The sequence below is a fragment of the Dasypus novemcinctus genome, chromosome 1 (assembly GCF_030445035.2).
Source record: "Dasypus novemcinctus isolate mDasNov1 chromosome 1, mDasNov1.1.hap2, whole genome shotgun sequence".
NCBI classification, from domain to species: domain Eukaryota; kingdom Metazoa; phylum Chordata; class Mammalia; order Cingulata; family Dasypodidae; genus Dasypus; species Dasypus novemcinctus.
The window spans coordinates 18,658,079-18,680,049 of NC_080673.1; the positions used below are offsets into that span (position 1 = coordinate 18,658,079).

Sequence of the window (21,971 nt, forward strand, 5' to 3'; positions counted from 1 at the left end):
GGGGTCAGGCCCAGAGGGAGGCAAGCTCCTGGCCCGTGGGCCAAACTTTCCAGACAGAGGCCGGCAGGGGAGATGAACGGCGGACCCAGTAAACCCGGCGCAGTGGTGGCATGACAGTCACGGGTGATCAGACTCCCTGCCCGCCAAACCACCAGCGGGAATCTCTGCCAATTGGGGTCGTGCGCTGAGTGGGTCCCAACCCTCAGCACCTGCCTGCCGGGACTCAGGGATTTACCTAACACAGATACCACCTCTTCCCCGGTGTGGGGTGGGAGAGTGGCCTTGGAAACAAGGCAGGTCCAGATGCCCTTCAGTCTGACAAGTCAGATTTTCCCCTCTGGGACAGAGAGACACCCCTGACATGAGCGGCCAGAATCTGCCCTGCCCAGGCCTGGGCTCCAGCCAGGAAGAAGTTTGGTTATGTTTTGGGTTGGGATGAGACTCTTCAGAACATACCTTGCCGCTCACACACACACCGGGACAGGTAATATAGTAGAACCTCAGTTGTGGGAACAGGTGGGAGGTGGGCCTGTCTGAGCTCCACAGGGCTCCCGGGGTGAGACCTCAGCTGGACACCGCAGCCGGGTCCCTTGCCCAAGCAGGGGTGGTAGCTGCGCGCTGCTGCCCGCGTCGCGGCCCCGGGAGGCCGTGCACTCCCTGGACACTCCTGGGGCTTTTCCGTTGGGACGGTGGCCCCGGGAACACCACCACGCTTACTCCTCATGAGCCTCTGTCTCACACAGACCGCGTGGAGAGCGCGCACTTGCCCAAACTCCTGCGCAGTGAAGCCAGGCTGCCTCTCGGCCAAACTCAAGAATTTGTCCAAGGAAGCAGCGGACTTTCTCCCAGACCGCCTTGCACCTGTCCCACCACGGCCCCTGCCGACTGTCCCTACCGTCTCTGCTCCAAATAGCTGCAAGTGTTTCTAGCAGCATCTCCTGGCGACACCCTGATCTTTGCAGCTTCCACTCGCTCCTTGACCTCATTGTTAGTAAGTCTTTCACCAGCTCGATACTGTGTGCAAACGTCTTTTTTTTTTTTTTGAGGCTTAGTTCTTACACATTTTCTGTTTCTTCTTCCTCGGAAGAACCTTCTGCGAACATGATAGCAGGCCACAATTTCCTCCACCCTTAAGACTTCTCTGGCCACTGCATTCCGAGCACAGGCCACGTTAACTGTGGGCCCCTTAATGCTGTAAGGGGAGTGGACATCCTGCAGGGTGACGGCCGGCTTGGTGAAATTCCTGATGAAATCTCTTCTAGTACCCAGGTCCATGGGCTGAATTAACGAGGTGACATTAGCAGGTACCAAGACAGTAAAAATGTTGTCAGAGACCAACTCAGATTCCTGTGGGTGAGCGGGCTAGTTGTCCAGCAACAGAATGGCTTTGCTGCCTTCAGGTAAACCTACTGCTCTGATGTGCTTTCACGGAGAGAACAAAACTGTGATGAAACCAATCAGAAAAAAAAGTGTCCTTGTCCACCTAGGCTTTGCCTTGTGCCTTAGAGACAACAGGCAATTGCCTAAGGCCTTTGTCCTGGGACCACCACATTTCCCAATCACCAAAGGTCTGATTTTATCGGAGTCTTTGAATTGTCAGCCTGTCCTTTTGTTTGGGGCCCCACACGGTCTCACTTGCTTCTGGGGTGGGGTTGTAAGCACCGCCAGAAGAGGGCCATCTTGTGAGCAATGTAGAGCAGGAAACTGACCAAGCTCAGCCATCAAGCTGCTAAAATTCCTGCAGAACTTCCTGCTTGGTGGTCAGTCACCTGCTTCTCACTGCAGGCATCCAGTTTCTTAATGCTGTGTCTTGTCGTAAAGCGCCACAGACACCTCCCCAGAGAACACGCAGGGCCCCGTCAGCTGCTGAGTAGAAGTCTTTCGCCTGCTGGTTGAGGATGGGGATGGGGGAAACTAAGACTGGGACGCCCTCCGAGAGCCTTGCCAGGAACAGCTCCTACGTGATGATGAGGCTGAGGTAGTAGAGCTCCAGGACCTGGTTGGAGTGGGAGCTGGTAAAGAACGGAGGAGCTGGGCTTGTGGGCCCTGATGTGGTAAGGGGTGGGCAGGCCGAGACACTGCTCTCATGCATCAGCAACGCCTGCCTGCTGTCCCCTTGCTCCAGGCGAGTGCAGATGTCCATCTTCTCCTTAAGACCCAGCGCCAGTCTTGACCACTTCTCTGCGCTGCTCTTCTGCTCAGGCTGCAGGGCAGCCACGGGGCGCCGGCTTGTCCCACCGCCCAGTGCTGGGAGGGCCTCCTGTCTCTCCTTCCCCTATACTTCTGCCCTCCCCTTCCTTGCCTCAGTTTCCCTCTCCACTCTGCCCACCCACCCTGCAATGCCTGGGCCACCATAAGCCCCAATTCACTCTTCTGTCCCTCCTACGTCACCCAGAACCTTTTCGGCCCAGCTTTTCTTGTCTTCCGCGCTCCAGCGATGTGCCTGGCTCCTCTGCTGAGGAAGGGACGGCATCAGGTCTCCCTTAGACTTCACTGCACTCTGGACCTCTGTCACCTCTAAGGGACGATGGTGGCAGCTCTCCCCGACTTCACCTGCAGCTTCTCCCCTCAGAACTGACCAGACAATGGAAGGTCTCAGCTGGTTTGCGGTGGTGGAGGCTTTCCTGTCTCAGCTGTGGGTGGCTCACCAGTGCCCACGGTGTCTCTCACAGGCAGGGCTTTTGGAAGCTCTGGACCCCGAGCCATGGGGCTGGCTGGAAGTGTCAGCCCCCAAATAATACAACCTATGTAAAGATCACTGAGAACTCCAAGTATTAATTCATGAATGGACCTTTTTAGATTAAAGAACTGCTAAGAAGAAATCTCTCCTTATCTAAGAACCATAATAGTGGCAGCACAGACATTGATATTTTCTTTATATCAGTGGGTCTGTGGAAAGGAAATGTACTTCTTGCATGCGCTACTGGTAAGGAGAAAAGAAAATTCTTCCTAAAAACTATTAAAAAATGCTTAGGTTCCCAGACTAGTATATAAAAATGTCTTTAATACATAAATAACTGAAATATTATATAACAGCAATAGTATCATTTTATTCTATTTTATAGAGTATTTTTTCAAGTGCCTTATGTTTTTTATATATATTATATTTACTGACCAATAAACCTCTGTTTTAAAATTTTATATGAAAATATATGTGCCAAGTTTCCAGTAAAATAAAAATTAAACATTATTGCTTTCATTTAATGGACAAAATTTATATACTGCAATTTAATTTTATTTGCTTACTTATATTTTTCCCATAAAAGTGATTTAAGAGATGTACGAAGATAACTAAAATACAGCTCATGTCACTAATTACGAGACAGAAATTCTTGCTTAAAATGTCCTTTGACTAGCAATCTTGGTGGAGGTTCTATCACCCTCTCAGTAAAACACACACACAAACACATACATAAAGATAATTAATACATGAAGACAAGACTCACAACATAATGGAAAGATAAAATTCTAATAAAATATCTTATCAGAATTCAGGAGGAATATCTGATAATTATAAAAGCAGTTGGCTGAGTAGAAAAACAGAAATGTTTTGAAATCTGCCTCATGACCTACACTTTCTAAGACATAAATAAAACTCTCCTGCTTGGTCTGAATCACATAGAAAACTGACCGCCATCTTTCTTTCAGGACAATTTCAGGCATTGTCCTGAAAACAGTAAACAGATAAACTGTTGCTTCAACCCCTATTTTAGTCATCAGGCACATTGAGTTCATATTATAATAGCATACTCTATCTAATAAAAAAGAGTTCTTTTAGGACAGAAGCAGAAAGAGATCTCTTAGCAGAGAATGCTAGGGGACTTAGTTTTGAGGATACTCCATTAGATCAAAGTGACAGAGAACTGGAAAGTGGGAGGAGATGCTCAATGCCCTTCCCTTGGAATAAAAGCAACACTGTATCGCACAAGGCAAACTCCTGCTAGAATATGGGGCTTGCTGGGAGCTGAGAATGTTAACCATCATATCGGCTATGAGTATAAGAAGCAGATGCAACTGTGATCCAAATGGCATTCAAAAACTCACTTTAACTATTAATGATCTGACAAAGTTTCTGGATTTAAGACCAATATACAAAAATCAATTGTTTTTCTACATACTAGTAGCAATCTGAAAATGAAATTTAAAATCACTATTTACACAATGTATTGGTGGTGGGGTGATATATGGGAGCCCTGTAGGATGTTATGCATGTTTGTTTTGAAAATTCACAACTTTTCTTATACATGTATTATGTGTGATCATGTATAAAAGATATACTTCAATACAATTTTTAGATGAAAAAAAATCACCATTTACAGTAACATGAAAATGGTGATATATTTATTTAAGAAAATATTTTCAAGACCTCAACACTGAAAACAAAATTTTGTGAAGAGAAATTAAAGAACAAGAAAAGGGGAAATATACCTTTAATGATTTTAAGATATGATTTTAAGATAATCACTCAGATTGATCTATAGATTCAATGCAATTACAAGCATATTTCCATATGGAGTTCCTATATAAACTGACAAGCTGAATCTTCAATTTCATGTTGACTAAGACAATAAATAAATAAATAAATGGGGAGTAATAACAACCCATCCTTAAAGTAGAGTTCCAATTATTAAATGTAGAAATAATGAGGGTAATAGAAAATCTCTATAGTTAATGGAAGCCCAAAGGATTTAGAAAAATAATACAATTTTGAAATATTGAGCCCTTAAATTGACTGATATCAAGACTGATTTAAAAACTACAGTAATCAAGACAGTGTGGTATTGACATCTGAGCAGACATAGACATCTAAGGAACAGAACAAAGTCCAGATAGAGATCCACACACATATGTAGACAGTTAATTTTCAGCAATAATCAAGGTAATTTAATGGGGAATACAACGTCTGCAGAAGGTAGTTCTAGAATACCTGGGTGTTCAGTTTGGGGTGGTCTGATAATTTCTTTTAGTCAGATTATAGTTATTCAATTTTTTTTTTGCAGAAATGCCACAAAGTGGTTTCAACCTTTTCTCACAGCTTCCTATCAGGGAGTACATGATGTGTATATACCTTGTCATCTTGATTAATTGGCAAAGGTAGTGTCTGCTAATTTTCTGTATTGTAAAGGTATATAAAAGCATTTAGTTGGCAAGCATCTTATGGGAGGTACTTTGAGTTAAGCAAATAATCTGATTCTCATTATGCTTTTTCCTGCTAATTTTACAGTCATCAATAGATCTTACCTGTAACATTTATTAGTGAGGTATTTGCCTGGTGGTGATTTTCTATTGCATTCATTGCTTCTAGATTTAATAATTAGAACTCTACTGAAGGGAAGTGTTATTCTCCTCCTCCCATTTATTTATTTTCATCTACTGTCTATCTATCTAATCAGTGTTTTATTTTCCTAGCTGCTGCAACAATACCATAAAACCGGTTGACTTAAGAACAGGAATTGATTGCCTCATGGTTTCAGAGGCTGGAAGTCCTGCTTCCTACTGGGTTGGTATCTCCCTGCTACCAGTCTTCTTTGGAATTCCTTGGTTTTTCTGTCACGTGGCAGTGTACAGGGCAGCGTCCTTTTTCTTCCACTTTCCGATGACTTGCAGATTCTGGCTGCTCCCTGTGTCCTCTCCATGGGATCAATTTTCTTTGCTAGCAAGAATTTGGCCATATTGGTTTAAGGCATATTGGTTTGAGCACCACTTAGCTAGCAACAACTTCAAAGGTTCAATTCACAACTGGGTTTGTGGGGGCAAGATTAAAGACATCAGTATGAATTCAATGATAATTGTTTTATTTTATAGATATTAATCTAATACTTTTTTTTTACTAATATTATTCTATTTTTGGCTATTTGGATCTCTTTCAAGTTAGGTTCTGAATCTTTTCAGTATGTCTCCATCATTTTTTCTTTTTTTTTTAGCACTTCCTTACTTTGGCACCACAAGATATTCTAGGTTCATCTTGTGCTTTTCCTGCTTTAGTACTAAAATTATGCATTTCTTCAAGGAGCCCTCACTCCTTTTATTAGATAATGATGCTTAGAAATCCAACCTGAGTGCCACATTTATTCATTGCTTCTCGGATGAAATTGTTTCCAGCCTCAATCGAGACAATTAGGAAGTTTATGTCTATATAATTACACACATACAGATACCTATTTTATCTCTTTGTCCTCCCAAATGTATATATAAACATATATATATATATCCAACTATAATATATGTGTGTATATGTAATATAAATTTATATGCATGTATATACTAGGTAAAAAACATATGTTCATACCCAATATCTTCATTTACATTGCAACACTCAGGGTTCATTCTAGTCTTCTATATTGCCATTTCTTTCTTTACAGTGAGAAATCTAGGGCTCTCACTATCCACAATACATTTTCTTGCTTATTCAATGCTAAATGTACGCATAAAGAGGATTCATAATTGCTAACCCATACTCCAATGAGAATGAAATTTATGAGGTAGAGTATATATGTATTTACTTTACATTTGTTTTTGGCCCTACAGTTCAAAGTCAAATATTGTTTTCCAGCACCACTTAGGTTAGCTCTGTTCATTCTCAACCCCTCGAGTGTGGTTATGTCATTCATTTGTAAGACAGTTAGGTTTATGTGTCACAGTTTACATTCTATCTTGGGGTCCCCCACATCCTAATTGATTTTCACTATTTATTTATTTTGGGGTATATGACATAATGCATTGTTCTAAGAGGTAGAGTCACACGAAATGTTGCAATCCATGAAGTGCCACTACCTGCTCTTGCGTATTATCCCATTTCTATTTTTCTACTTTTTCTACCCCATCCCACCCATTCCTTGTACATAATCTGTCTGATTAGTTTCTCATTGATCTATTTTGTTTTCTTTGTACAATATCTCTCTGCAATGATTTGTAGTTTTCATTTTAAGTTTTGGATTTCTTTTGTCAAATTTATTTCTAAATATTTTATTTTATTTTTTTTTGCTATTATGAATGGAACTTAAAAATTGTTATTGGATTTTTAGTTTATAATTAAAGATAGACCCAATTGATTTTCTGTGTATCGACCTTGTATTATATACCTTGCTAAAGTCACGTAAATTTTAATAGCTATCTTATATATTCCTTAGGATCAACTACTTGCACAATTGTGTCATCTACAAACAGTATTTTTCTTTTTCTTTTCCAATTATATCTCTTCTCTTTTTGCCTACCTGCACTACCTAAGAGTTCCTATAAAATTTTTAAATATTATTGCTTAGGATAGGCATCCTTGTCTTATAGCAGATCTGGATTCCTTTTTGTTCTTGAGTATTTTTGGTTTTGTGTTTTAGTAAGCAGTAATCTTATCTGAACTCCAAATATGAAGTCTGTTTCCTCGCATTATACCACCACTGATATCTCTGCTTTGTTCAATTTTGCTTTGTTTAAGCCTACCACCCCAAGGAATTCCCCCTGTGCTTCTGTAATTTAGCAATCAGTCAGTGATTTGGGCAGCAGTTATGCTAAGACATTTTAAGCCAATAAGACTTCCATGCTTTGTCCCCTGAGTTTAGTGTGGGCTGAGAGTCGCATTCAGTGGTCCAGAAAGTTTGCAAATGTCCTCAGGTTTCCAATTTTCATTAGGTTCCCTGGGGTCTCCTGTGTGTGTATGTTAGCAGGTAACAATGAGAGTTCATTCACTTAGTTTATCTACAATCCTGTCACTTCCAAAATTGGCCTGTACATTTTTAGCTGCTCTACCAATCTTCCCAAAATGAGTATTTACTCTCCAGTGAAATGGCAGGATTTCGTAGTTTGAGCTGGGACTGAGTGAGGTAGCAAAATGGGAAACGATTTGGGCAAGAAAACCACAAATTTTCTACTGGCAGTTTTTCCTGTGTAAATACTTCTCAACTTCTTGTCACCCTTGCTTGATTTTAGTGTACTGAAATGGTTATTTTAAATAACTTGTCTGGTTTTATACTTCCTTTGAAAGACTCACCCAACCAACATAGACTTGATTACTAGAAGTAAAGACTTCAAAAAATGTTTTAAATAAAAATAGGAAAATATCTTTATGATCTCAGGGTTCACAAAGATTCTTAAGCAGAATTCACTTAAAACATAAAGCCTTTTACTGTAAAGGAAAATAAAAGATGAGTTTATAAACTAGACTATTCTAAAATAAAGAACCTCTATTCATTAAGAGATACAAATAAGAAAATGAAAAGATGAAACTCGAAAGGAAGAAGACAAATGCAACATATTTGCCAAGAGCTTATTTAAATACAGTTCTGGCTAATATAGTGGCATTACATGAAAGAAATCAGTGGCAATACCACAACCCCATCTTGGTGCTCTCGATGGACAAAGAGGAAGGGAAATCCTTTTACTGTGTAGAACTTTGAGAAATGCACCTGCTTGTTTAGTTTTTCCTTTAAGGCAAAATGGCTCAAGTGAAGTTCTACACTGGTTCACTGTTTGAATTGTCGTGACACAACTGAAAATTTTTCCACAAGTAGGTCTGAGGATGAAGCATTTTGATAGACCTTTAGAAATGGACATCCAAGGATATTGGTGTCCCCAGTGAATAATCTCCAAGTGTGAACATCTGCAAAGGAAGCCCTTAATAATCTTGTGGACAAGATGACCCCCCCAATTGGACAGCATATCCCAGGGCACACAACAGTCAACCATGGGAAGTTTATTAAATTGGAACTATTAATAATAAAATGGCAGCAGTACAGAAGTGGAAGTCATTGGTGAGGGGTGTCAGTGATGGGGATGCATGGGAGGAGGTTCACCTGGGGCATACCTATAAGGCACATGAATGGGTTCAAGCATTCATGAGGCATTATCAGGGTGGGTGGAGATTCATATGATAACCAAAAGAATATCCAATTCCCGGCCTGGGGAGCTCTGCCACATTCTGTAATGGACAAGAAAAGTCCCCTGAGTACGGGGGCAGTGACTAGTGAAGAAAGAATGGTCCATTGACAGGCCCTTGATATTGATGACTGTACCTAAGAACCTTTATTTTTGAAATTGAAACTTATCCCAGTATTTTAGGGTGTCTACAAGTTACCTCCCGAGAACCTCTTTGTTCCTCAAATGTGGCCTCTTTCTAAGCCAAACTCAGCTTATAAATGCATTACCTTCCCCCACCCCAGTTTGGAACTCGACTCCCAGGAAGGAGCCTCCCTTGCACTGAGGAATTACTACCAAGCACCAACTAGCAATGCAACTGGGAAAAACTTTGATCAAAAGGCAGAAAGGGTAAAGACAAATGAGTTTACATAGCTAAGAGACTTGAAAGTGAGTCAGGAGGTCTTTCCAGAGGTTAGGCTTATTAGGCAATCAGCAGGATCTCATTGACTGCCAAAGTAATTTTTGCCTCAAATAGCAGAGACCTTGAGGACTCCAGAGACTTCTGAACACTATAGGCAAGGCAGACAGCTCATGAGTTTGGCACTTTGTCAGTGAGCCCTACTTTGGAATTTATGCTTCCCAGTATGATAAAGTTGGACTCAGTTGTGATTTCCTTACACATGGCTCTTCTGCCCCTTCTATTTGAAACTATAGTTAGTATTAGAGTTGATAGGTGTATAGCCAAGAGACTTAAATCTCTGGCCTGTCCATGTACCAGTTGATCCCTGAAACTCAACAGGTTTGTGGCACCTATTCTCCAGTTCATTTGCCTCACCCAGGACAACTAACAAAGAGATGATGATGGACAATGACCATCTTAAGAAACAGAGAGAGTCTGCAACTGCAAGCAAGGTAGTCCCATTCATCTTCCCCATGCGATCTAAGCCCCCTCTCAATTAGAGATGTAGAGGGTATCACCTTCCCAGAATACTCAGGATTGGAAATGAGCAATAGACTAGAGTAGACTTACTATTATTCTACTATAGACTTATTGAGATTATAGCAACGAAAGAGCTTTTATCATTAATGTGGAGGCAGTGGCCACTGGAGGTTCTAAGGGGAGTGAGAGGGAAAAATAGATGTTATTTGGGAGCATTTTCAAGACTTGGGAATTGTCCTGAATGACATTGCAATGACAGGTACAGGGCATTATATATCTTGTAATAACTACAAAAATGTATGGGAGAGAGTGTAAACTCCAATGTAAACTATAATCCACACTTAGTGGCAATGCTCCAAAATGTGTTCCTCAATGGTAACAAATGTACCACACTAATGAAGGATGTTGTTAATGTGGGAAAATGTAGGAGGGCTAGGGAGAGTTCACTGAAAATCCTCTGTTTTTAATATTTATGTAATCTAAGTATTTTTTTTAAAGTGCATTAAAAACATGACTGCAGTTTATCCTCACTGGTATAAATACCTTTCTAATTATGAATTTTCCTCCCTACCCACCATTAAGGTGTTTAAAAAACATTTTATTCATCATGCTTGTTTTCCAAAATGCACCATTTCTGATCAAGAAACTCATTTTATGGTGAAGAAATATGGTAATGGACTCATGCCCACAAATTTGCTAATCTTAATAACGTCTCCTCACTCCAAATCACCCAGCATAAGAGAATGGTGGAACAACCTATTGAAGGTCCAGTTAAGGTGCCATCTGAGTGCAACAAGTGGGAGGCTGAGAATGTCTTCTCAGTATAAGGATTAGCTATTTTCCTTTAGGCTGAAGCATGATACTACTCTCTTAATTAAAAAATTAAATATTTGTAAAAGTGGCATGTATGAATGCTGAATTAAGAAAAGGTGAAGGGGAGCAGATGTAGCTCAGTCCTTGATTGCTTGCTTCCCATGTACGAGGTCCTAGGTTCAATCTCTGGTATCTCCAAAAAAACAAACAAACAAAAACACACACACACAAAATGGTTGGATAGGGTGCAATTGATTGTCTGTTGTTGAATCTCATCACTCTTCTATGTTCTTCATGAAATGCATAAGAGAAGCTGGTGATTGAATTACCTGTGTACTCTCCCCCCCTAAGATTTCTGGTCAGAGTTTGCTAATGAGAGCCATACCCTTGAGATTTGGAAGTCTGCAGACTTCAGAAAGGCTACTATCCTCTGGGCATCTGAGGCAGGTGCACACAGATGTAAGAACAGATGTGGGAATTTTAGGGGCTCCTCAGATTGCTCTTGAGAACCATCTGCTTTAATATTTCTGACTGATACTGATACCGTTGTTGACAGCTTCCATCTCCTCTGCTCCACAAGCACTTTGAAAGGGTGTGTGAGCCCCTTATTTCCTATATTAAAGTCCTTATAGCTACAATAAATAGAATGGCTTTTGTTTACCTGATTCAATTTAACTGCAACAACCTCCATCCTTCTTGCTAGTTGGCCTCTTTAATTCTTCTGTTTTATTGCCTGGAAAGGAAGGAAATTGTTAGATCTCTAGAGTGCTTCTCTTGTGGTTTTTTCCTCTTATGTGTCTTTTTTCCTTTACTTTACTTAAAATTACTACATTGGAGACCTCTCTACCAAATAAAGTGGGTTGTAGGGAGAGGATGATGTATTGTTCTCCTCTCTATGCCCATTAATGCCTAAAGCCCTCTGAAAAATTTGGTCAAGACCTTAAAACTCTGTCAAAATAATACTCTCCGGAAATCGTCCCCAAAATTTTAGGCTTTCTTATTGGCTATGAAAGAATAATTTTATTTCTTTTTTAAACTTCAATGGAGCTGATATTTAGCTGTCACAGGGGTATGACTTCATTTGCAAACATTGCCTTAATCATCAGATGCAAACATTTGCTTCTGCCATACAGCAAGATCAGTGGTACTCAACCAAGTGATTTCGCTTCCAAAGGAAACATTCAGCAATTTCTGGAGATAGTTTTGTCACAACTTGGGAAGGGGAAGCTTGCTACTGGTATATAGGGGTAGAGGATGGGGATGTTGCTAAACATCCTACGATGCAAAGAACTCCTTCTCCAACAAAGAACTATCCTGTCCAAAATGCCAATAGTGCTGAGGTTGAGAAACCGTAACATCGGTAATTATAAAAGTGATATAATTACTTTTAATTTAGGGATAATTAAACTGAGGCTCTGGGAAATGTGTGCTCTACTAAGGAAAATAATAAAAATCTTGTTCTTTTCGCTACATGGATTATTTCTAAATCTACTAGTTAGGTATGATTTTCTTTTCCAGCTGTAAGAACATTTTAGAAATGCCAGACTTCAAGGTATATTTAAGTCCATGGGATATAAGGTAATTTGCTGCAACATTTGAAAAAAATGTTTGTAGATTCACCCATTTAAAAAATACTTTCTTAAGCTCACCCTCTAAGTCCATCAGAATCAGCTAGGGAACTTTGTCTAAGAGCCTCGGAGACCTGTCCCACCTGGCCTACCGGGGCAGAATCCAAATCCAAAAGGCCCACCTTTGGCAAGTAAGTTCGAAGTCTCTTGATCAAAGGACACATTCCAAGTACCTTGCTCAGCATTCTAATGACATCAACTTTGGCTTCCACCCACATTTCCACTTTGTTTTCCCCTCCGCAGGCCCACACTCTTTATTTCATCTACCCTAATCTCTCCTGACACCTGGCCACATACTCCTTTTTATGCCCACACTCTTAAATTTAAAAAAGAAAAAGAAAAGATTCCTTACCAATAATATAAATTAATTTTGTTTTCTCAGACCAATATTTCTGAACCAAATTATCTGTTATTCAGTGAAGACATATTCTGTGTATGTTAATAAATTCATTTTTATAACACAGCACTATTTTTGGAAACTAACATCTTATACCATACATAGAAATAAACCACAATCATTTTGTGTGGCAGTTTGAGGTTGCTTTATAAAAAAATAAAGATTAAAAAATAAAGAAAGATTATGTTTGTAAAAGAATATATTCCTTTGGGTGTGATATCATTTGATTGCATTAAATTCAGCTGAGGGGCTTTGATTAGATTATTTGATAAAATTGTTTTAGGACTATGTCAGTGAGGCATGACTCAGGTTGAGTCTTCTTTGCTGGGTCTGATTTCAGTAGTCTCTATTAGTCAGCCAAAGGGGTGCTGATGCAAAGTACCCGAAATCTGTTGGCTTTTATAGAGTATTTATTTGGGGTAAATCTTAGAGTTACAAGGCCCGAAAGAATCCAACTCAAGACTGCTTTCTCATCAAAATCAGTTGCCATATGTTGAAGCAAGATAGCAGGCAATAAATGTGACTGTACCAACTTTTAAAATTTCTGGACTCTAGATAAATGTATTTTTTTCAAATGTTTCAGATGCTAGTTAATAGTTCTGCCACATTAACAATTTAACCAGCCAAATGCTAATTCAATTAATTGCTATGGCCTATATTGTATTTTATAGCTTTAGAAAACTCTATTAAATAGTAGTCACCTTAATTTCTCAGACATGTTTTAGATTAGACCTTATGTACTTCATATACAAATAAAACAGCTTCCTGACTTGGGTAATATACTAGCTCATGATTGTAAAATGAAGCAAATTGGTGCTAGACCAAAATTTGAAAGTTCAAAATATATTTCAGAACAATCTGAAAAATCAACACTCAACCTAGGGACCCACTAAAACTTGTAATAAGAAGAAAATAATTCTAGACAAAGTTCACAATATTTCTAGAATTGCTTAATTTTAGCCAGAACTTTCTTTATACTTAAAAAAATACTTATGTGACCCCCCAAAAAAATCACCACAAGTTTTCCATAACTCTTTGTTAAAATACAGACATTTAATGTATTCAACTTTTGCCAAAAATTTCTACTCCTTGTAAGAAGGTAATTACATGAAATACAGAGGATATCTAATACCTTCTTTCTATCTTTTCAATTCTCATTCCCTTCTCTTAAGATATAATATTCAGGCCTTCCTAGTACAAACAATTTATCACATCCAAAGTAATTTAAAACTTAAACACCCTACCATATCAATACCCATCTCCCTTTCCACAATTTCAGTTACTGTTTGCCCTTCTCATTTTTTCTTTTTTTTTTTTTATTGACTTTGTAATAATATTACATCAAAAATATATATGTGAGGTCCCATTCAACCCCACCCCCCCCACCCCACCTCTCCCCCCCCAACAACACTCGTTCCCATCATCATGACACATCCATTGGATTTGGTAAGTACATCTTTGGGCACCTCTGCACCTCATAGTCAATGGTCCACATCATGGCCCATACTCTCCTCCATTCCATCCAGTGGGGCCTGTGAGGATTTACAATGTCCGGTGATTGCCTCTGAAGCACCATCCAGGGCAGCTCCATGTCCCAAAGACACCTCCACCTCTCATCTCTTCCTGCCTTTCCCCATACCCATCGTCCACCATGTCCACTTTTCTCAATCCAATACCACCTCTTCTATGTGGACATTGGATTGGTTGTGTCCATTGCACCTCTATGTCAAGAGGAGGCTCAAATTCCACATGGATGCTGGATGCAATCCTCCCATTTTCAGTTGTAATCACTCTAGGCTCCATGGTGTGGTGATTGTCCTTCTTCAACTCCATCTTAGCTGAGTGTGGTAAGTCCAATAAATCAGATTGTAGGTGCTGGAGTCTGTTGAGGCTCAGGACCTGGCTATCACATTGTCAGTCCAGAGATTCAAATCCCCTAAATATATCTTAAATCCCAACGTTAACTGCACCTCCAGCACATTAGCATGAAAGTCTTATGAAGGGAGATCCCATCTGAGTCCAGATTCATCACACATAAACACCATTTCCAAAGAGGGGCCATCTGCCCTGGTAGTTAACCCCATCGGCCATGGCCATAACTCTCATGGGTCTCTTTAGCCTTCAAAGGAACCAATATCTGGGGGTTGTATCTGCTTTATTTTTTCTATTGACTCAAGAGGTCTTTTTGTTTTTTAAATATATATATTTTTTAATGAGAGATACTTTAGGTACATAAATGTTACATAAAAAATGTAGGGGATTCCCATATGCCCCACTCCCTATCCCTTCCACACCTTCCTACGTTAACAACATCTTTCATTAGTGTGACCCGTTTATTACATATTGGAGCTTTGCCAGTAAGTGTGGATTATAGTTTATATTATAGTTTAATCTCTGTCCTGCACAATTTTGTAAGTTATGATGGGTTATATAATGGCCTGTATCTGTCATTGTGGCATCATTCAGGACAATTCCAAAATTACACCTATTTTTTTGTTCTCCTACCCCTCTGGAACTCTGGCAGACACTGCTTCTACATATCGATGATAAAATTTCTTCCATTGCTACAATCACAATAAGTCTATAGCAGAATAAATAGTAAATCTACTCTAGTTCATTGTTCATTCCCCAATCATGAGGATTCAGGGATGATGATGATGATCTAATTACACAATACTTATTACTCAAATATCTTTTGAATCTTATTAAAAATAAATTAGAGGGTGGGTATAGCTCAGTGGTTTGAGTACAGCTTCCCATGTACGTGGTCTAGGGTTCATTCCTCAATATCTCTGAAAAAAATGAATAATGAGACTTCGGATTTCCTTACAACATAGAAAAAGCTGGAGAAATTCAAGTTAACAACTTTTCTGAACCTATCAGGGAACTAAGGTTATAGGGCAAAGAATAAACCCAAAATCTAAGAGGGAAAAAGAATGAACAGATGAACAGGGAGATACAGGACCTGAGCTTTTATTTACCTGGGGCAGATACCATCAAATACCATGTGCAAACACAAGAAGAATCAGATAGAAATTTTCAAGAGATTGCTAAGGACTGAATGTAGACAACAATGAGGATACAAAGTCCCTAGAGCATGCAGACCAGTGGAGTTTGCAAGTGCTTGCTTTTTTTCTCCAGAGACATCACTAGTTCTAACAGGGAAGATGGGAGAATCCAGAGAAAGATGCTCATGGTGCTGGTATGGAGAAGACGACCCTGGCAAAACTGGCGAAACCACTGCCAGAACTCCCCCCAGAACAATTTCCCCTTTCTCCTTTATGAAATAAAAATCTTAATCTGCAGAGGGTAGGGCAAAAAAACACAAAAACTCTAAGTATATAAAAACATATATTTAAATATGCAAGTGTATATATTTAAATATAAAAATGTATAAAATATATATGTAAATATACATCCACATTTTAGTTATTAATGTGTTTTTAATTAAGTGAAAGATTTTATAGATAGATATAAATGAAGATAGATGATACATAGATTGATAAATCGATAGATCAATAGACAGACTCTTGCTGCTGCTGATAGAATGCAATGATTCTATAACTCAATGCTCTTCAGAATCACATTGAAAGCTTCATAAAATGGAGTCCTACAACCCATTCCCAGAGACTCTGATTTACTCTTTTGGGACAAGTCCCATGAATTTGCATTTCTAACAAACGCATATGTTATGCCAATGCCACTGTTCCAAAAACTGCAGCTTGAGAACTACTGTTCCACTGCATCATTAACGTATTCCTTCACTTAAAGTCCTTTAAAATGCCTCAGTTCGAAATTTGATAACGCTGAAAAACATCCACTTCCTGATATAAATTGACAGAATACAGAAGGGAATTTTAGATAATATTAGAATTTTTAAATAATAATTAAATATAAAAACATAATAAGATGAAAACATAACTCAATATTTTCTTAGTAAGGAAAAGAGTAAGCATAAAATTAATGGAAGTAATAACAAAGGAATAGAATGATAAATTTGAGTGTATGAACATTTAGTATATGAGACTACAGAAAAGTATTCAAAAAGGAAACATATACCAATGAAATTTGGACAAGAGTACAATATTACTGAGGTGAAGAGAAATTTCATTTTTAATAAGAAAAGAAAAACTGAATAAATAATATAGAAAAGTAACAAAACAAATTCAAATTACAAATACATATATGAAAGTACTCAAAATTTTTAGTAAAAGATAAATGCTAAATTAATACAGAATTAACATAGCATTTTTTCTCATGTTATATTGTTTTAGAAGAAAAGCTATATACGATTTGAATCAGTTACATCCTTTAAAATAAACTATTAAAGAACACAATTTGGAAATAAAATTTTATGTAAATATAAAAAACAAGGTGAGGGGGAGCCAAGATGGTGGCAGATTAAGGAACTCCTGGAGTCAGCTCATTCTACAGGACAGTTAGTAATCACCTAGAGCTATTTAAAACACCTGTTTGGGGGCTCCAGGAGACCAGAAGAGCATCCTACAACATCCTTGAAAGTATGGAAGGAGGAAACCCCCCATCTGCAGAGAAGACTCATGAGTAGAGCCCTCCACACCACGGAGGTTGGTGCCCATAGTGCAAGCCTCCTCCGGAGCTATTCTATGGGTGGAGTTGGAAGTTCCATTTCCCAAAAAAATGAGGAAGGAAGGCACTGTGTGACACCGACTTCAGTTACTGATTAGCAAATTTGGCAGGCTAAAGTTTGATCCTAGGAACAACTAAACTTTGAGCCTGTCCAGTTTAGAAGGAGGCTGGTAACTGCCATTTGACTCAGCTCCCAGCATGAAGGGAAGCAGGGCTGATTGGTAGGGACTGGCTTGTTTCCACCCAGATCAGATTGCAGCTCTAGCCTAAACCCCAGTCCTACCTCCAGCAGGGAGGAAGCTTGGGGGAAACTACAAGCCATGCCACAGGCCAGTGGCCAACCTACTCTAAAAGTGCAAGCCGGTTCTGGAGCTTTTGTGTGGCTGGAGTTATCAGCTGCATTTTTCATAAACCATGGAAGAAGAGACAGTTGTCCATCACCGCAGGTACTGATTAGTAGACTCCGCTGGCTAAAGTATAATCCTAGAAACAGCTAGGGTTTGAGCCTGTCCAAGTTGGAAAGAGTCTGGTAGCTGCCATTTTGGCTCTGCCTCAGCATAAGGAAAAGCCTGGCTGATGGAAAATCCAGTGAAGTTAGGGACCAGCATCTTAACACCCATATTGGACTGCAACCCTAGCCTAGGCTCCAACCCCATCTACAGCAAAGAGGAAGTGGGCAGGACCTGCAACAGGCTCTCCAGGCAACTTCAAGTGCTCTTCACTGACACAGGCTGAATAGTCAATCACCTGGGGCTGCATGCCCACACCCCAACAGGATAGGAGAAGAGCTGTGTATCCTCAGCCTTTATAGGCAATGGCAGGATTTTTCAGCCTGCATGAATTGGTTGGTAGAGTGCTTATGAGTCCATTTCCACCTCTGTCCCCCCCATAGGATAGAAGTGGGCTTGTGTTCCTTCAGCCTCTCAGGGGAACTGCAGGTGCTTTTGGCCTGCACAAACCCAACCATTGGGCACCTGTGGCTTCTCCCCCATCCCCAAAAGGAGATGGCCTGTGTTTGCCCAGCTTCTCTGGGTAACTGCAGGTGCTTTTGGCCCACACAACCTGGACTGGTGGGTACCTGTGGATCCACCCCACAATCTTTCTGGGCAATGGCAGACACTTTCAACATGCATGGACTGAACTGTTGGATGCCCATGGATCCACCCCCACCCCCATAGGATAGGAGGGGTCTTGTGTCTTCACAGCCTCTCCAGACAATGGTGGGTACTTTCGGCCTGCAGGGACTGAACTCTTGGTGTCAGTGGATCCAGCCCCATGCCCTAATAGGATAGAAGGGGACTGGTGCATCCTCAGTCTCTCTGGGCAATGGCAGGTACTTTCAGCATACTGGGAATGAACTGTTGGGTGTTGGGGATACCATTTCCACCTACTAAAGGACAGAAGGAAGGGTATTCCCTCAGCCTCTCAGGGCAACTGTAGGCATGTTTGGCCCACACAGATTAGATTGTTGGTCTCTCCAGAGGGTCCATTCCCACCCCTGGCAGGGAGAAGGTTTGGTGCTCTGTCAGTTTACCTGGGCAACTGTGGTCATTTTTTGGACCCCTATGGCATAGATTGCTGCCCACAACTATAGCTCCATCCCCATACAAGGTAGGGGAGGAAAAGGTGTGAAGTTTCATCAGTCTCTCTGGTGCCCACACAGAAATAGGATAGAAGAGCTGTGTATCCTCAGCCTCTCTAGGCAATGGCAGGACAACTACAGACAGATCTTGTTCTGCCCAACATAGAATACTACTCATGGCTGCAGCTCTGTCCCTATGCCTGACAGAGGAGAAAGGTGGGAGGAGGTTCATCAATTCCTGTGGCAATGTGGGCAGCTTCAGCCTTCATAGCTTACACAACAACTACATCCTTGACTCCAATTACACAAAGAGCAAGGGAGAAATAACAAGAAAGCTCTAAACTAAAGGAAGAAACTGCACCCAGAATAAATACATCTAACAAACCAGAAGTGAAAACACCAACAAAAAATTACAGTCCATACCAAGAAACAGGAAGATATGTCCCAGTTAAAAGAACAAAGTAAGCCTGTAGATGACATAAAAGAGTTAAGACAACTAATCATAGATGGTCAAACAAATCCTAATAAATTCAATGAGATGACTAAAGAGATTAAGGATATTAAGACACTGTGCTACAAAGAAGAATTTGAAAGCATACACGGAAACATAGCAGACATTGTGGAATGAAAGGTGCAACAAATGAAATAAAAAAATACACTGGAGGCATATAACAGCAGATTTGAGGAAACAAATGAAAGGATTGGTGAGATTGAAGACATGGCCTCCAAAAGTGAACTGAAAAAGAACTGGTGAAGAAAATAATGGAAAAAATTGAACAGGATCTCAGGGAAGTAAATGACAGCAAGAGACATGCAAACATACATGTCATGGATGTTCCAGAAGGAGAAGAGAAGGGAAAAGAAGCAGAAGTAATATTTGAAAAAATAATGGTGGGAAATTTCCCTACCATATTGAAGGACATAGGTATCCATATCCAAGATGCACAATGTAATACCATCTGAATAAATCTGAATAGACCAAATCTGATCATACTAATCAGAATGTCAAATGCCAAAGACAAAGAGAATTTAGAGAGCAGCAAGAGAAAAGGTAGTTCATAACATATAAGGGATACTCAATAAGATTAAATGCTGATTTCTCATCAGAAACCATGGAGACAGGAAGGCAGTGGTAGGATATATTTAAGAACTGCAAGAAAAAAACTACCAGTCAAGAATTTTATAGCCAGCAAGATTATCTTTCAAAAATGAGGGCAAGATTAGAATATCCACAGATAAACGGAAACTGACAGAGTTCATAACATAAAAACCAGCTTTTTAGGAAATACTAAAGGGAATGTTACATCCTGCAAAGACAGGTGAGTGAGTTGGAAGAGAGTCTATAAATGATGGCTGTATCTGTAACAGTAACTAAAAGTGTGAAAAATGAAATGACAGATAAAACACAAAGATCAAAATGGGTGAAATAAGAACTACCTTTGGAGTCATAACATTGAATGTTAATGGCTTAAACTTCCCAATCAAAAGACAGAGTGATGGAATGTATAAGAAAATATGAACCATCTATATGCTGCCTGCAATAGATTGAAAGTGAAAGGATGGAAAAAGATACTCCACACATGCAGTAACCAAAAAAAAAAAAAAAAAAAAAAAGCAGGGGTAGCTATACTTTAAAAGCGAAACTGTTACTAGAAACAAGGAAGGACATTACATATTAATAAAAGGGATGATTCACCAGGAAGAAATAACAATCATAAATTTAAATAAACCTAATCAGGATGCCCCAAGACACATGAGCAAACGCTGGCAAAACTGAAGGGAGACATAGACATCTCTAGAATAGTTGGGGACTTCAATACATCACTCTGCGCTTTGGAAAGGACATCTGGGCAGAGGGTCATAAAGAAACAAAGCTTGAATAATATAATATGATAAATGGACTAAACCTAATAGACATATACAGAACATTGCACCCCAAAACAGCTTTATATACATTATTTTCAAGTACTCATGGATCATTCTCCAGGATAGACCATATGTTGTGTCACAAAGCAAATCTCAGTAAATTCAACAAAATTGAAATTATACAAAGCACTTTCTCTAATCATAATGGAATATAGTTGGAAATCAACATCAGCAGAGAAAGGGAAAATTTACATATACATGGAAATTAAACAACACACTCAAATAATCAGCATGTCAAAGAAGAAATTTCAAGAGAAATCAATAAATATCTTGACATGAATGACAATAAGAATACAACATGTCAGAATGTATGGGATGCAGCAAAGGCAGTGCTGAGAGGAAAATTTATAGCCCACTATGCTTCCATTAAAAAAGAAGCAAGAGCTAAACTCAATAACCTAACTACGCAGCTGAAGGAACTAGAAAAAGAACAGCAAACTAATCCCAAAGCAAGTAGAAGGAATGAAATAACAAAGACCAGAGCAGAAATAAATGAAATTGATAACAACAACAGCAAGAAAAAAAAAAACAGAATTAACAAAACTAAAACTTGGTTCTTTGAGAAGATTAACAAAATTGACAAATCCTTAGTTAGACAGACTAGGATAAAAGGAGAGAAGATGCAGCTAAATGAAATAAAAGATGAAAATGGGAACACTACTACTGACCCCACAGAAATAAGAGAGATCATAAGAGGACACTATTAATAACTTTATGCCAAAAAACTAGACAACGTAGAAGAAATGGAAAAATTCCTAGGAACATACAAACAACCAAACTAGAAGAATTAGAAGAAATCAGCAAACCAATCACAGTCATCAAATAGATCCCCAAAATGAAAAGCCCATGGCCAGACAATTGCACAGGTGAGTTCTGTCAAAGATTCAAAGAAGAGTTAATACTAACCTTACTCAAGCTCTTCCAAAAAATTGAACAAGAAGGATCACTACCAAACTCATTCTGTGAAGCCAGTATCACCCTAATACCAAAGCCAGTTAAAAATATTATGAAAAAAGAAAATTGCAGACCCATTTCTCTAATGAATACAGATGCAAAAATCCTCAATAAAATTCTTGCTAATCAAACCCAACAACACAATAAAAGAATTATTCATCATGATCAAGTGGATTTTATACCAGGCATGCCAGTGTGGTTCAACACAAGAAAATCAATCAGCATAATCCACCACATTAATAAATCAAAGAAGAAAAATCATGTGTTCTTGTC

General features: G+C 39.4%; 1 pseudogene; it reads right to left on the minus strand.

The window, feature by feature from the left end:
• Positions 1 to 1,055: 1,055 nt before the first annotated feature.
• On the minus strand, positions 1,056 to 12,449 carry LOC105745778 (jerky protein homolog; annotated as a pseudogene).
• Positions 12,450 to 21,971: the final 9,522 nt, after the last annotated feature.